Consider the following 17,474-nt stretch of genomic DNA (forward strand, 5'->3'; position numbering starts at 1 on the left):
TTTGGCGACAATCACTGCTAACCGATCCAATTCACTAAATGGCCTTCTGCTTGTTTTCTCCCTCGATTGCCCATTTTTTCAATCTGATCCAACCCATGAAAATTAGTAAAACCCCATGCACTTTTTTTTTTTTTCATTTATTTTCAAAGGCACAGAAATTTTGTGTGTATTACACACACAAAATCTCTGTCCCATTTAAAAAAAAAAAAAACCCCACCGGCCCTCCCCCAACAATCGCGGCGACCCATCCGAACCTAAAACAAATGGCAGGAGGGATGCCCACTCCCTCCTGCCACAAAGGACATCCCCGCTACCATCACCCCCCAAAAAGAGGCACCAGAGGACCCCTCCAGGCCCCGTATCTTAAAATTTGGGAGCAGAAGGTACTGAAAACACATCCTGCTCCTCCTCTCTTGCAGACATTGGGCCTTAGGGCCCTCCCTTCACATGATGCATTGGGGAGGGGCCTAAGGCCCTGATTGGCTCAGATGCCTCAGGCTCCTCCCTTAGGAGGGGCCTGAGGCATCTGAGCCAATCAGTAACTTCCTTAGGAAGGAACCTAAGGAAGTCCCTGATTGGTCAATCAGGCCCCAATCAGGAACTTCCTTAGACTCCTTTCTAAGTCCCTGATTGGCTCAGATGCCTCAGGCCCCTCCCAAGGGAGGAGCTTGAGGTGTCTGAACCAATCAGGGCCTTAGGCCCCTCCCTGTGCATCACATGATGCACCGGGGAGGGGCCTAAAGCCCAGTGTCATCAGCAAGAGAAGGAACAGGAGGTGTATTCAGTACCTTCTGCTCCCAACTTTTAAGGTATGGGGTCCAGGGGCCTGGAGGGGGAGTGGCAAACCCTCCTGCCTTTTTCTTCGGAGGAGGGGGGGGAGGGAAGGGAAGGTCTTTCCTGGCAGGGGTGGAGAGTCAATCCTCCTGCCATCTTTTTGGGGTTCGGGGGACGGTGGCTCAGGAGTGCTAGCGTTTATCACACATACATCTGTGCCATTAAAAACAAACAAACCAGAAGCCCTAATAGCAGTAACAGGAGGCTGCTTTCTCTGTCACTGCATTAAGGCTCATTGAGCGATTGAATCGGTTGCGTTTGCATGCAAATGATTTGATAGTGAATCAATTGCTGTTGGAGAATAAGACAGAGAATTGGCCAACAGCAATCGAGTCGCTATCTTTAATGGATCTAGCTTATGGAGATATAGCATTTTGTAATAAAATTCACACCCTGAATATTTCTCACATTCTGTCTAAAAAATATAATTTGAAATGCTTTAAGGCAGAATTGGTTTCATCGATTTACACTACATATTTACCACTTTCCAACTGAAAAGAACAATTACAAAAATATTCTTAAGAAAAAAAAATATTGCTTGCATATAAAATCTTCATACCCTTTACCATTTGTCATTACAAACCTAATTTAGCAATTCTAAAAATTGTCTTACCAAGATACATAAATTAAATTGTGCCCTCCTGTGTCCAATCAGAGAAGTTAAGCTAATTTGAAGAATCAAGTCATTTCTGCTATATGAGGTCAATCTGAAGCCAAGAATTAAACATGCCATACACAGATGTGCCAAAAGAACTCCAGAATAAAGTCATGAATTAGTACAAATTAGCATCAAGATACATTTAAATTTTCTGGTATTTGAATATCCGATGCTGCTCAACCATGTTGGCAGTAATGATACTGCTTGGCACCCTCCGAATATATCAAAAGTTACTTCGTAGCTCTGAGAGAGAAGGTGAAGCAGTCCAGTTGCACAGGTGGTGTTCTCTTCGATCCTCCCTGTCAAGTAAAGGCTAAGGCAGAGAAGCTCGAATCCTGGAGACGAATATGTGGCTGCATGGATGGTGTTGTCAAAAGCGTTTTGGCTTCCTGAACATGGGATGATTTTCCAAGGGCTGCCAAGCAGAGATGGTATGCACCTATCAAAAAAGGGAACTGTCTTCAGCCTCAGACTGGCTAGACTACTGAAGAAGGCTTTAAACTAGAATTGCTGGGACTGGATCAAAGCCTCCACGTAAGTATAAGCCCTCAGGTAAGTGTATCAAACACCTCTACACAAATGGGAAAAAGGGCAATGTCTGGAAAGCAGAATATACACTAATGCTCAATGTATGGGAAATAAGGTTCTGGATCTAGAGGCTGTGATGGAAGAAGCCGATTTGGATTTAATGGCAACACGGAGATGTAGCTCATGGAAAACCATGACTAGGATATAGTTATACCAGGCTATAATCTGTTCAGGAAAGACAGGAGGAGTGGCGTTCTATGTTAAAGCCAACATGATAGGGGTCACAAAATGTTATAAAAAATATCTGCCTAATAAATGAACAATCAAAACATCTTGGAGATAATAATGTACCTTAATTACTATATAAAGGTGATAATCGGTGCTCAGAATCGTTGGTCATTTCACCCATGCAATGAAATTTATGATCTTAACATTGCACCAGTCCTTATGATAACTTCCCTTGCGTGTCATATTAAATCATAAAATCTTCTTAAATTACATAGGAACATGCAAGACCCACTTATCTGAATACTATCATAGATGTAAATTTTTTCTCTTGATGCCGCATGAGATATATAGATCAAAATAAATGCCTTAAAGTCTGTGTCAAAGTGCTCAAAACCCTTTTCCCCAAGCTGTTCAAAAAGCAGTTACTTACCGTAACAGGTGTTATCCAGGGACAGCAGGCATATATTCTCACATGTGGGTGACGTCACCTACGGAGCCCCAGCGCGGACAGCTTTTCAAGCAAACTTGATTGAAGTTTCAAGTTTGCTACACTGCACCACGCATGTGCATGCCTTCTTGCCCACTAGAGGGCGCATCCCCACCTCGTGGTCCTCAGTTCCATAACTAGCAAAGAAGCCATCCCCGGGGAGGAGGGCGGGTTGTGAGAATATATGCCTGCTGTCCCTGGATAACACCTGTTACGGTAAGTAACTGTGCTTTATCCCAGGACAAGCAGGCATGATATTCTCACATGTGGGTGACCTCCAAGCCAACCAAAAAAGGGCAGGTGGGAGGATGGCAATTTAGGAAAACAGGTTACGTAACACCGACCGGCCAAACCGGCCGTCGCTTCTGGACAAAGTGTCCAGACAGTAGTGGGAGGTGAATGTATGAACCGAAGACCAAGTGGCAGCTTTGCATATGTCCTCCACAGGAGTAGACCGGAGGAATGCAACCGAAGCTGCCATAGCCCTGACCTTATGCCCCGTGACTCGACCATGGAGCGTGAGACCAGCCTGAGCATAGCAAAAAGAAATACAAGCAGCCAACCAGTTGGATAAGGTGCGCTTGGAAACAGGATGTCCAAATCGATTAGGATCAAAGGACAAAAACAATTGAGGAACCTTCCGATGAGCCTGGGTACGTTGATAAAAGCCAACGCCCTCTTACAGTCAAGCGTGTGAAGCGCCGCTTCCCCAGGATGAGAATGGGGTTTTGGAAAAAACACCGGAAGAACGATAGACTGATTGAGGTGGAAATCAGACACAACCTTGGGCAAAAATTTAGGATGGGTGCGAAGAACCACCTTGTCATGATGGAACACAGTAAAGGGCGGGTCCGCAACCAAAGCCTGCAGCTCGCTAACTCTGCGTGCGGACGTAAGCGCAAGCAAAAAGACTACCTTCCAAGTGAGAAACTTAAGGGGACACTTGTCGATGGGCTCAAAGGGAGATTTCATCAGATGAGCCAAAACCACATTAAGATCCCAAACTACGGGTATCCCATTTGTTCTTGAAGTCTGAGATGCTGCGTGCCTCGACCACCTGCACTGGAAGCTCGTTCCAATGCTCAATTACTCTCTCCGTGAAGAAGTATTTCCTGGTGTCTCCACGGAACTTCCCTCCCCTGAGCTTGAGCGGATGTCCTCTTGTGGTCGAGGGTCCCCTGAGAAGAAAGATATCATCTTCCACCTCTACCCGTCCCGTGATGTACTTAAATGTCTCAATCATGTCTCCCCTCTCCCTACGCTCCTCGAGAGTGTAGAGCTGCAATTTGCTCAGTCTTTCTTCGTACGGGAGACCCTTTAGCCCCGAGACCATCCTGGTAGCCATCCGCTGAACCGATTCAACTCTGAGCACATCCTTACGGTAATGTGGCCTCCAGAATTGAACACAGTATTCCAGATGCGGTCTCACCATGGCTCTGTACAGTGGCATCATGACTTCAGGTTTCCTGTTGACGAAGCTTCTCTTGATACAGCCTATCATTTGCCGTGCTTTAGATGAAGCCTTCTCCACTTGAGTGGATGCTTTCATGTCCGCACTGATGATTACTCCTAAGTCTCGTTCTGCCGTGGTCCTGGCTAAAGTTTCTCCATTCAGGGTGTAAGTTCTGCAAGGATTTCCGTTGCCGAGATGCATGACCTTACATTTCTTGGCATTGAAGCCCAGCTGCCAGATCAAGGACCAACTTTCTAAAGTACGCAGGTCTTGCTCCATAGCATCCTGAAGATTATAGCCGTTTACTACATTGCATAGTTTGGCGTCATCAGCGAATAAGGTTACCTTGCCTTGGAGCCCTTGAGTCAGATCCCTAATGAATATGTTGAAGAGGAGTGGGCCCAGGACCAAACCCTGTGGCACTCCGCTGGTCACCTCTGACATTTTAGAAAGGGTACCGTTGACCACCACCCTCTGAAGTCTGCCACTAAGCCAATCTTTAACCCATGCAGTTAGAGTCTCTCCTAATCCCATAGATTTCATCTTGTTCAGCAGCCTGCGGTGTGGGACGCTGTCAAACGCTTTGCTGAAGTCCAGGTACACGACGTCCAGGGACTCTCCTGAGTCTAGTCTTCTTGTTACCCAGTCAAAGAAGCTTATTAGATTGGACTGGCATGACCTACCCTTGGTGAATCCATGTTGGCTGGGATCCCGGAGATTTCCCTCGTTCAGGATCGTATCTAATTTATACTTAATTAGTGTTTCCATGAGTTTGCACACTATTGAGGTGAGGCTTACCGGTCTATAGTTCGCAGTCTCAGCCTTGCAACCCTTTTTATGTAGAGGAACGACGTTGGCTGTTTTCCAGTCCAACGGAACTTTCCCCGTACTTAGTGAGAGATTGAAGAGCACCGCCAACGGTTCTGCCAGGACATCTCTCAATTCTCTGAGCACTCTTGGGTGTAAATTGTCCGGTCCCATGGCCTTGTTTACCTTTAGCCTTGCCAGTTCGTTGTAGACGTCCCCAGGAGTGAACTCAAAGTTCTGAAACGGGTCATCCAGTGTAACCAGTGTTACCGAGGCCAACGAGGAGCAATGAGAATCAACGTGGCTCGCGTCGATTTGAGATGTACCAACGTTCTCAAGATCAGAGGAAAAGAAGGGAACACATAAAGGAACCTCCCCTCCCAGTCGAGAAGGAAGGCATCGGCCTCGAGACGATCCAGGGAGTATATCCTGGAGCAATAGAGGGGTAGTTTGCGAGTCTCCGGGGAGGCAAACAGATCCACCTGAGGAGTTCCCCAGCGGTCGAAGACCTCTCGCAGAACCCGGGAGTTGAGTGACCACTCGTGCGGCTGAAGAAGACGACTTAGTTTGTCTGCCAGACATTTCCGCTCTCTCTGAATGTAAACTGCACGTAGAAAGATGTTCTGGGAGATCGCCCAATCCCAAAGGCGCAGGGCTTCCTGACACAGGGACCAAGAGCCTGTTCCCCCCTGCTTGTTTACATAATACATTGCCACTTGGTTGTCCGTCCTCACGAGGACAACCTGATCGTGCAGCAGGTGGTAGAACGCTCGAACCGCCAGAAAAATGGCACGAAGTTCCAACACATTGATGTGACAAAGACGGTCCTGCGCCGACCATAGACCTTGAGTCCGCAGACCGTCGAGATGAGCCCCCCACGCGTATTCCGAGGAGTCCGTGGTCAGGACCTTGCGATGCGGAGGAACGAGAAAGAGCAAACCCCCGAAAAGATTGGAAGAGTTGGTCCACCAACGGAGCGAGCGTCTCAAGGAAGGAGTCACTGTTATCAGAGACAGGGTCCCGATCCTGACGCCACTGGGAGGCCAAAGTCCACTGAGGAAGCCTCAGATGCAAGCGGGCGAACAGCGTAACGTGAACCGTCGATGCCATGTGACCCAGAAGAATCATCATGCGCTGTGCCGAAACTTCGGGCAGCAGCGAAATCTGGTGACTCCAACGAAGCAGGGCCTCCCGCCGTGGCGGGGGGAGGAATGAACGGAGGCGAACCGTGTCCAGCACGGCTCCGATAAACTGAAGGGACTGAGTCGGGCACAATTGAGACTTGGGAAAGTTCACCTCGAACCCCAAACTTTGAAGGAAGGTGATAGTCTGTCGGGTCGCTGAGATAACCCCCTCCCTGGTCAGGGCCTTGATCAGCCAATCGTCCAGGTAAGGAAAGACCTGCAGCCCCCGAGATCTCAGGGCTGCCGCAACCACCACCATACACTTCGTGAAGACTCGAGGAGAGGAAGCCAGACCAAAGGGGAGGACCCGATACTGAAGGTGCAAATCCCCCACCTGGAACCGTAAGAACTTGCGGAAAGCGGGATGCACCGGAACATGAGTATATGCTTCCTTCAAGTCCAGGGAGCACATCCAATCCCCTTCCTCCAACAGAGGGTAAAGAACCGGAAGCGACAACATACGGAACTTCTCCCGGACCAGGAATTTGTTGAGCTTCCGGAGGTCCAAAATGGGGCGAAAGTCCCCGGTCTTCTTTGGGACCAAAAAATAATGGGAGTAAAACCCCGTCCCCGCTGGTCGGGGGGCACTGGTTCCACTGCCCGAAGGTTCAACAGAGCCCTGGCTTCCGCAAGGAGAAGAGGAAGTTGGGCTCGATGGCACAAGGAAGCCCCCGGCGGATGTTCCCGTGGTGTGGCCGAGAAATTGAGCGAGTAGCCCTCGGAGACGATCCGGAGCACCCACGCATCCGAGGTGATCGCGGTCCAGGCAGACTGAAAGGCCCGCAACCGGCCCCCGATGGGAAGGGGATCTCTCAGTAGAGCGGAGGGGGCCCACCCCCATCCGCGCATCACGTCAAAAAGACGGGGCAGGTTTAGACGCCCCTTGTGCCTGAGGCTTTGGTTGGGACGCTCTGCCCTGCTGAGGGGGACGCCGGGGTGGAAGCCTCGAAAAGGCCGGCGTCAACTTTTGCGGATACCGCCCCGGAGGAGGTCTAAATGGCTTCTGCGGCGGGGCCCGGGGTTTCGGACGGACCAACGAGGCAATAGAGCGCTCGTGTTCAGACAAACGCTTGGTCGCCGCCTCCAAGGATTCATCAAACAGCTCTGAACCAACACATGGAAGATTGGCCAGGCGCTCTTGCAAGTTTGGGTCCATATCCAGGGTACGGAGCCATGCAAGGTGGCGCATCGCCACCGCAAAGGCGGACACCCGAGAGGCCAGCTCAAATGCGTCATACACAGCATGGAAGAGGTAGAGACGCAGCTGAGACAAATTGGGCATAAAGGCCCCAAAATCCTCTTTATGGGAATCGGGCATGACCCCATGATACCTAGGCAACGACTTCACCATCTGTCTCAAATAAGACGAGAAGGTGAATGCGTAATTCAGGACCCTTGTCGCCATCAAAGAGTTGGAATAGAGGCGACGACCAAACTTGTCCAAGGTCCGTCCCTCCCGCCCGGGGGGAACCGCCGCAGAGACCCTGGAAGGCTGCGACTTCTTCAGAGCTGACTCCACCAGTAGGGACTGGTGGGACAGCTGTGCCTTATCAAAGCCCTTGCACGGGACAGTGCGGTACTTGGACTCCATCTTAGAAGGCACCGCCGTGACTGTAAGAGGGGAGTCAAGGTTCCTCAAAAAGGTCTGGGTAAGAACCTTATTGAGAGGGAGCCGAGGCGTCTCTCTGGGGGGAGAGGGCAAATCCTGCTCCTCCAAAAACTCCTTGGTGTACTTTAATCCTGCTCCCAGATCAAGGTCCAAAGCCCTTCCCATATCAAGAACGAATCTAGAGAAAGAGGAGGGCTTTGAAGGCGGAGAGGGAGATCGAGACGAGCGCTTCGCCAAGAAGGAAGGAGAAGCCTCGCGTGAGTAACAAGGTTCCTTCCCGTACCAGACCCCGAACCCCAAGAAGCCGCACCGAGCGACCTGGACGGGGTCGGGGACCGCCCATGCCCCGAGGAACCCCTTCGGGAAGTCCCCGGGGTATGGGGCACCGAGGCACGCCCCTGTCTTGGCGAAGAGTCCCTCGAGCACTCAACCCCTGAAGAACGGAAAAGCCTCGGGTTATCGAGGCGCAGTTCGGAGACCCGCAGGGTCTCCGCCCCGGTCGGTGAGGAGCGACCGCGGCGTCGAGGAGAGGCCCGTTGGCGTTTGGGCTTCCTCGACCGACGCTTCGCTCGAGGCCGACCCGAGGAACCCCGGGAGGACCTCGACGAGGACGAAGAGGAAGAGATCCTCCGAACTCGTTGCACCTTGTCCCGAGGCCGCACACTACGCTCAGGTTGGTCAACTGAGGTCGAGGGCAAGGTCGGGGCCGAGGCCGAAGCCCCCCCCCGGGCCCGAAGTCGAGGGCACCGAGACCGAGGTCACCGACGCCGGGGCAGTCGAGGCCGAAGCCTGCTGAAGATGCGCGAGGGCCCCGGACAGCTCCGAGGCGATGAGAACCCGGAGCAAATCTTGGAAGACGGGGACCCCCATCATTGTCGGCAGATCCGGGGCTGTTGGGTGCTCCCTCGAGGGCGACCTCGGTATCGAGTATTCCCGCGGGGCACCCGACTTCGGCGCTCGGGGCGGGGCCGAGGACGACCCACCCGCCCCGTCGAAGAACTCGAGGATGGCTTCTTCGAGGCTGGAACTGAAGAAGGAAGTGAGGACTTACCCTTCGTCGACTTCGGGGTCGAAGACACCGGCTTCGACACCGCAGGTTCCCGGGGCGAGGACGAAGGAGTCGAGGCCAAGGTCAAGGCCGGGGCCGACGTCGAGGCCTTCCCCGCCGCGGGGTCAACGGCAAAGAGCTCCGCCATACGGGCTCGACGGCAGCGGAGAGCTCTCTGCTGAAAAGTAGAGCACCGGGAACAGGAGTCGGTTGGGTGCTCAGGGCCCAGACAACGCAAGCACCACCGGTGAGGATCGGTGATCGAAAGGAGCCGATCGCACCGGGTGCACTTTTTAAAGCCCGTCACAGGACGGGACATGGGCCCAAAAACCGGCCGGGAACAAGCGAGGTCCCGCGGCCGCGGCTACCGGGAGCCCCCGGAGCCGAACGGAGAATTTTTTATTTTTTTTTGACGAAAACAGAAGGAAATAAAAAGAACAACAAAGAAAAACACAGCGACCGAGTCGAATTAAGGACACAGCCACGGTGACAGAAGGCAATTACTAAGAGCACAATTTCCACAGGGCTTCTGGCTCCGCAGAAGAGATTGAACTGAGGACCACGAGGTGGGGATGCGCCCTCTAGTGGGCAAGAAGGCATGCACATGCGTGGTGCAGTGTAGCAAACTTGAAACTTCAATCAAGTTTGCTTGAAAAGCTGTCCGCGCTGGGGCTCCGTAGATGACGTCACCCACATGTGAGAATATCATGCCTGCTTGTCCTGGGATAATTCTAAATCGCGCAAACTCTTTTGATCTCATAGTCCTATGTTTTACCTTGTTGTTTCCCCAGGAGATCGATTTGAAAATGCTTATAGGAGCAGTTGGGGAGACTCCTCTCCAAACTCCAGGATCTACAGGGTAAGGAAGAGGCATTGTGGGTCAATCTGGAAAGAGGGAATGGAAAATATATTTACAATGGTGTGATATACAGGTCTCCTTCACAGACAGAAGTGGACAGAGATTTAATAGAAGACATTCAAAATATAGCTGTAAAAGGGGAAGTACTACTTAGATGATTTTATATGCCAGATGTTGACTAGGGTATCACTATTGTGAGGTCTCCTAGAAGCAGGGAGAGTCTGGATTAGGATGGAGCCATACTGGACTTAGTGCTTACAAATGGGGAAAGTGTTTCCAATGTTATAGTAGGTGATCATCTAGCATCCAGTGATCACCAGATGGTGTGGTTTAATATTAAAACAAGGGTACAATAGGCTCATTCAAAAGTGAAGGTTCTAAAAACATTAAAAGAACTAACTTTGTTGTTGTCTGGATGGGAACATATGGAAGTAGGAAAGCAGTGGGTAAAACAAAGGCGCTATTGTAAGGGTAACAAACCATTTTGAAAAGAAAGTAAGTAAAAGAAGACTGCTTTGGTTCTCAAACGTAATAGCCGAGAAGGTAAAGAAAAAAAAAAAAGGAGACAAGCTTTCATAACTGCAAAAGATCACAGAAAGAGGAAGACAGGCAAAAATATCTGGAAAAGAGATGCTGGTCCAGCAGTCAAGAAAGCAAAGATAGAAATGAAAGAAAAAATAGCTGACAGGGCAAAACAGAGGGACAGACATTTTTTAGATATGTTAGTGATAGGAGGAAGTGCAAATGTGACACTGTGAGACTCAAAAGGTGAAGGGGAGGAATATGTAGAAGGTGATAAAGCTAAGGCTGAATTGCTTAAATATGTCTGTTCTGTGTTCAGCTGAAGCGCTAGGAGCAGGACTGCAGAAGACAAATACAAATAGGAATGGAGATGTGGCAAACCCTGAAAGATTCTCAGAGGACTGTATTTGTAAGGAGTAAGCTAAACTAAAGGTGGATAAAGCGATGGGGTCAGATGGCATATATCCGAGGGTACTGAAGAAACTTAGAAAAGTTCTGGCGGTTCTGCTAGCTGACCTTTTCAGTGCTTTTCAGGAGTGGCAGTGGAGGACAGGAGAAGGGCAGATGTGGTATCTAGCCACGGAAGTAAAGATGAAAGCATAGGGAAGTTGAGTGAAGTCAGATTCCAAGACAAAGTTCCTTATTTTTGGGAGTTGTCACAGGTAGTAGAATGAGGAAGAGACCACCTGAGAGATATGGTTAGAAAGCGATAGGTTGGAGTCAAGGAGTATCTGTACGCTACGTGCTTGGTTCTTTGCAGTTAGGGTAGTTGATTCCCAGAGCAGAGAGGGGTGGGTGTGGGTGCAATGCTCTTTGCGGATCCATAAGAGTTCTGTTTTAGATGCATTCAGTTGCGATTTGTTGATGGGACATACAGTTTTTGATTTCCAAGAGTTAGTTCATGATCTGGGAGTCGATAGAGTGGTAGATAAGAGTTGGATGTCATCAGCGAAGGAGTGAATCTGGATTTGGTGTTTGTAGCTATGTCTAGGATGGATCTAAAGTAGAGATTAAATAACAGAGGGGAACAGTAGAGCCCCTTGGGGAATACCATATTTGGTTTTGGCTTCGATAGGGCCACATTGAATAATACGCATTGGGATCTATTACTCAGGAAGGAAGTGAACCAGTGTAATGCAGTGTCTTGTGAACTGGCAGAAACTGAACCGCACTGATGTACAAAGTCAGTAGATACATATCCACTAAAATCAGTCAGTTAGGTTTACACCAAGTATTTAACAGTTCTAAGACTTATGCAATGAAGATATTTTAGTTCTTATTTATAATTCCTTTGAATACTTCTACAATTGTTCGTGCATGTTGAAATGCATATGTAGATCAGTGAAACTCCTCCCTTAACTGCATTCTGAATTGTATTTTTTAAACAGCAAAATGGGAAAAAATGTACAAGGCTGTGAAGGTTTTTATAAGGCACGGTTTAAGTAGCAGCCAAAAACATGTTCTCAGGAGCACCACTTCACCTTGTCTTTTCCAGGATAAAAAACCGGATATCAAAATGAGTAGCTAAGCATTCCTTAAACACCCCATCCGTATTAATTGCTTTTAAAGTAGTTTAAATGATTTCCTTTTACACTTGAAACAATAGATGTCCAAATTAAAAAAGTGATACTTCATATTTATTTGCTATACTGCAAAATCAGAAAAATGTCTAAGCAATTTACATTCTAATCAAAATGTTTTGGATAAGAAACAGATTTGGAAACATAAGGTAACCTAAGTTACAATTTTAATTTATAAGGGTAGATGTTTAGTTTGAGAGGAGTGTGTGGCGCAGTGGTTGGATCTACAGCCTCAGCACCCTGGGGTTGTGGGTTCAAACCCCGCGCTGCTCCTTGTGACCCTGGGCAAGTCACTCAGTCCTCCATAGCCCCATGTATGTTAGCTAGATTGTGAGCCCACCGGGACAGATAGGGAAAATGCTTGAGTACCTGATTGTAAAACCGCTTAGATAATCTTGATAGGCGGTATATAAAATCCTAATAAAACTTGAAACCTTGATAACTAAGATATTTTTCATGCCCTCCCATTCTATTGTATCAAAGACACTTGTGAGTAGCAGCACACCAAGGGCAGCTAATACTTATAATTATTTAGCTAAACATTTATTGGCAGAAAATACTTGTTTGAAATACATTTTGAGATGTGCTTTAACAAGGATCCAATGCTTCCAAAGATCCAAAGTTAGAGCTCCATAATGCAGAAGTGATGCTAAAACTAGTTCTAGCTAAATAAGAGTGAATTTGAAGACAAGTCAGAATCACAAGACAGCCCTGGGAAATGGATTGCAAATTCCTTGATGGTGTATATAGTATGAGAAAGCTAGACAGAAGACAGAGTTACAGAGTAAAGTACTTGGTTAATTAGAATGTTAAACATAATGTAATAAACTGGAATCATAGGCATCATAGGACCAACCAAAGCTAGGTGGTCCTAAGCTGTTCTAGCTGGGGCTGCACGGAACCAGCACCAGGTCGCATGACAGCTTCATCTTCTCAAAAATCAATTTACTATATTAGCTAATAATAGGAACAACACTTCTATTCGTATTCCCAAAGGAAGATGCAAAATTCTTCCCAAATATTATATAGGCTGATAACTTGCCTCCCTACAATCTACAGCTATTCACTGCAACATATGCTGGCAGAATATATGATCATATTGATTAATTACATCATGGCAACAGAGCAACATGAAGGGAGCAGATGGAATGAAAGATCAGTTCTTGCTAAATTAGAGAATGACAAGGGGACAAATTTTTCCCCATCCTCACGGGAACTCTTTTTCCCGTCCCCTCCCCATTCCTGCAAGTTCCATCCTCATCTGCACAAACCTGAAACACTTAAAAATCATAAGTATTTGAGGCTTGTGCGGTTAAGGCATAGCTTACAGGAATGGGGCAGGGACAGGGACAATGACAAAATTCATGGGGACGGGATGGGGAACTTGAGTTCCTGCAGGGATGGGGACAAATTTGTCCTCGTGTCACATTCTCTATGCCAAATAAAGCCATCAGAGCTAGTATTAAGAAAAAGTAAACGTCTCAGTGTAGCATGGATTAATTAGAAGAAAGCTCTTAATAGTACCACACTCCTGGTCTCATATATTGCCTTGAAATGTATAAAATAATGCCAAATTGATTGAATACATTAAACTCACCATGAAAATATGGAAAACCACTTTCCACCTACAGCATGAAAATGGACAGTACCGTATTTTCACGCATATAACGCGCGCGTTATACGCGTTTTTACCTACCGCGCATACCCCTCGCGCGTTATATGCGTGAGCGCGGTATACGAAAGTTTTCAAACATAGTTCCCACCCCGCCCGACGCCCGATTCACCCCCCCAGCAGGACCACTCGCACCCCCACCCCGAACGACCACTCGCACGCGCTCCCACCCGCACCCGCATCCACGATCGGAGCAAGAGGGAGCCCAAGCCCTCTTGCCCGGCCGACTCCCCGACGTCCGATACATCCCCCCTCCCCCCCGGCAGGACCACTCGCACCCCCACCCCGAAGGACCGCCGACTTCCCGACAATATCGGGCCAGAAGGGAGCCCAAACCCTCCTGGCCACGGCGACCCCCTAACCCCACCCCGCACTACATTACGGGCAGGAGGGATCCCAGGCCCTCCTGCCCTCGACGCAAACCCCCCTCCCCCCCAACGACCGTCCCCCCCCAAGAACCTCCGACCGCCCCCCCAGCCGACCCGCGACCCCCCTGGCCGACCCCCACGACCCCCCCACCCCCCTTCCCCGTACCTTTGGAAGTTGGCCGGACAGACGGGAGCCAAACCCGCCTGTCCGGCAGGCAGCCAACGAAGGAATGAGGCCGGATTGGCCCATCCGTCCTAAAGCTCCGCCTACTGGTGGGGCCTAAGGCGCGTGGGCCAATCAGAATAGGCCCTGGAGCCTTAGGTCCCACCTGGGGGCGCGGCCTGAGGCACATGGTCGGGTTGGGCCCATGTGCCTCAGGCCGCGCCCCCAGGTGGGACCTAAGGCTCCAGGGCCTATTCTGATTGGCCCACGCGCCTTAGGCCCCACCAGTAGGCGGAGCTTTAGGACGGATGGGCCAATCCGGCCTCATTCCTTCGTTGGCTGCCTGCCGGACAGGCGGGTTTGGCTCCCGTCTGTCCGGCCAACTACCAAAGGTACGGGGAAGGGGGGTGGGGGGGTCGTGGGGGTCGCCAGGGGGGTCGCGGGTCGGCTGGGGGAGCGGTCGGAGGTTCTTGGGGGGGGCGGTCGTTGGGGGGGAGGGGGGTTTGCGTCGAGGGCAGGAGGGCCTGGGATCCCTCCTGCCCGTAATGTAGTGCGGGGTGGGGGTAGGGGGTCGCCGTGGCCAGGAGGGTTTGGGCTCCCTCCTGGCCCGATATTGTCGGGGAGTCGGCGGTCCTTCGGGGTGGGGGTGCGAGTGGTCCTGCCGGGGGGGGGGATGAATCGGACGTCGGGGGGGGGGGGTGAACGGAGAGTCGGGACAGCGCCCGGGGAGGCGGGGCAGTGCACGGAAGTCAGGGGGGTGAACGGAGAGTCGGGACAGCGCACGGAAAGTCAGGGCAGTGCACGGAAGTCAGGGGGGGGTGAACGGGAGTCGGGACAGCGCACGGAGAGGCGGGGCAGTGCACGGAAGTCAGGGGGGGTGAACGGAGAGTCGGGACAGCGCACGGAAAGTCAGGGCAGTGCATGGAAGTCAGGGGGGGGTGAACGGAGAGTCGGGACAGCGCACGGAGAGGCGGGGCAGTGCACGGAAGTCAGGGGGGGTGAACGGAGAGTCGGGACAGCGCACGGAAAGTCAGGGCAGTGCACGGAAGTCAGGGGGGGTGAACGGAGAGTCGGGACAGCGCACGGAGAGGCGGGGCAGTGCACGGAAGTCAGGGGGGTGAACGGAGAGTCGGGACAGCGCACGGAAAGTCAGGGCAGTGCATGGAAGTCAGGGGGGGTGAACGGAGAGCCGGGACAGCGCACGGAGAGGCGGGGCAGTGCACGGAAGTCAGGGGGGGTGAACGGAGAGTCGGGACAGCGCACGGAGAGGCGGGGCAGTGCACGGAAGTCAGGGGGGTGAACGGAGAGTCGGGCAGCATGCGCGGTATAATCGTGAGCGCGTTATACCAAAGTTTTTTGTGCTTATCATCGTGATTTCTGCGCGCTATACACGTGTGCGCGTTTTATACGGGTGCGTGTTATTTGCGTGAAAATACGGTATATCATTCCTAATATCAAAATCCAGAGACTATTACTCTTGTTTTGTACAGCATTTAATTCATTTATGTTTATTGGCATTTGATATACCACCCAAACTTAGAAAAAAAACTGTATACCCCCCTGAACTTCACCATCAGGTACTCTTAAGTATTTTCCCCCTCTGTCCCAGTGGGGCTGACAAATCTAACTATGGACCCTAGAGCAATGGAGAGTTGAGTGACTTGCCCAGGATCACAAGGAGTGGTGCTAGAATCAAACCTGCAACCTCAGGGTGCTGAAGCAGCAGCTCTAACCACCAGGCCACTCCTTTTGAGTACACTTCTTAACTCTTTGGGTTATGGATTTATTTTTAATCCTAGAATTGGCAAGGACTCAGAGGTTATGTCACACCTTCTGTTTGTAGATAACTTAAAGCTCTATAGTTCCATCAAATCACCATTTGGCAGACCTACTGTTTTATAAAGAGATTTTTGGATGACTTTTGCCTTGGCACATTGATCCATGTCAACTTTCATTGGAGAGAAATTAAATACAGCAGAAAGCATTACTGTGAATGATGATTGTGTCATCAAGGAACTTGGACAGGAAAGGATAAATATCTAGGAACCAAGAAAGGAGCAATAATCTAGCATATAGTACTGAAAGAAAAGACGAATATAGATTTAAGTGCTCAAACATAAAAAAATAAGATACAAGCCATCAACCAGCTTAAGAGTGTATAGTTTTAGAACTGTAGACTGACCTCTTAAATATCTTGAAAAATTGGATGTACAAACAAGAGAACTCTTCCACGCTCATGAGGTAGTCTATATGAAATCAGTGTATGTCGAGAATGTTCATTCATAGAGCTAAAGGAAGAATGGGCCTCTTATTTATTTTAAAAAATTATATCCCAGAACATCTACGATTCTATGTGGATTACAACATAACACATAATTCATGCACACAAAACATAATCACAGATCCAAATGCTCAAGGCTTGGACAGGCATTCTGACAAGCAGAAGGAATTAATGAGAATCCGCTTGTACAAGAATACAAGAACCTCATAGAAACAATAGAATATGCAAAGCAGGAGAAAAAGCTGTTTTAAAGATAATCAGCAAGCAAGGAAAAACAAATGTCAAATACAATGAGAAATAAAGAGTTTCTCCAGGAAACATGAACGATAAACGAGAGGATGACGGATTGAAAGTTGCAGCCCAGGACAGCTGAATTTGGACAAGATGGGTCACAGCAAGGACAGAAAAAACTGGTAAAACAATTATACACTTCTATAGAGAAAGAGCTGGAAACAATTATTCATCTCATAGCTGGCGGTGAAATGATGGCAGAAAAGTTTTATACAAACAGGCACATCTCATCCATTGGAAACTTCGTAAACATTACAACTTTACTGCACCAGAAAAACATTAGGATTATGACCCTAAAACAGGCTTTTCCAACCTTTTTCTACTGGGGGACCAGAGTTTATATTTTGTAACATTCAGAAGACCAAAACAAGGATGTATGCACTCATGCTCTTTTGGAAATTACACGTATGCCTCCCCAGCCTTTACTCAGTCTCTCTTTCATGTAACTCCCCAAATCTTCACCCAGTCTCTCTCTCGTGTACCCCCGGCATATAGTTTTGCTTAGCTTCTGTTCTACTGCTTTAGTCTCTTGAGAGTGGGGGGGGGGGGGGGAGTAAATGAAATCGGAAAAGCTCAAGTTGTGCCATTACAGGTAGTTGGGTTGTTTTACTGACGAAATCAATTTAGTCCAGGCTTGTCCAACCTCTCTCTTTTCCTCCTGTTCCCCCCTTCAGGCTTCACATAATCCTTCTCTCTTGTGACCCCCATCAGCCTTCACCCAGTCTCTTTCCACTCACCTGGATCCAGTGGCAGAAGCTCAGCAGGATTTCTTGAAACGACAAGGCCAACCTGAATTCCAGCACTGCATAGCTTAAGCTTGTAGACAGCTGAGTCATGGTGGGGAAAGCAGGAATCCTGCTAAGCTTCTGAGAGCAAGGTAAAAGCTCTTGGCAGGCCAGGTT

General features: G+C 49.4%; 1 protein-coding gene across 6 annotated transcripts in view; it reads right to left on the reverse strand.

Annotated features, from left to right (window-relative positions):
- CNNM3 (cyclin and CBS domain divalent metal cation transport mediator 3) overlaps window positions 1–17,474 on the reverse strand; it is a 143,386-nt gene that overhangs the window by 109,893 nt on the left and 16,019 nt on the right. The window lies entirely within an intron of this gene.

Source organism: Geotrypetes seraphini, chromosome 6 (genome assembly GCF_902459505.1).
Source record: "Geotrypetes seraphini chromosome 6, aGeoSer1.1, whole genome shotgun sequence".
NCBI lineage: Eukaryota > Metazoa > Chordata > Amphibia > Gymnophiona > Dermophiidae > Geotrypetes > Geotrypetes seraphini.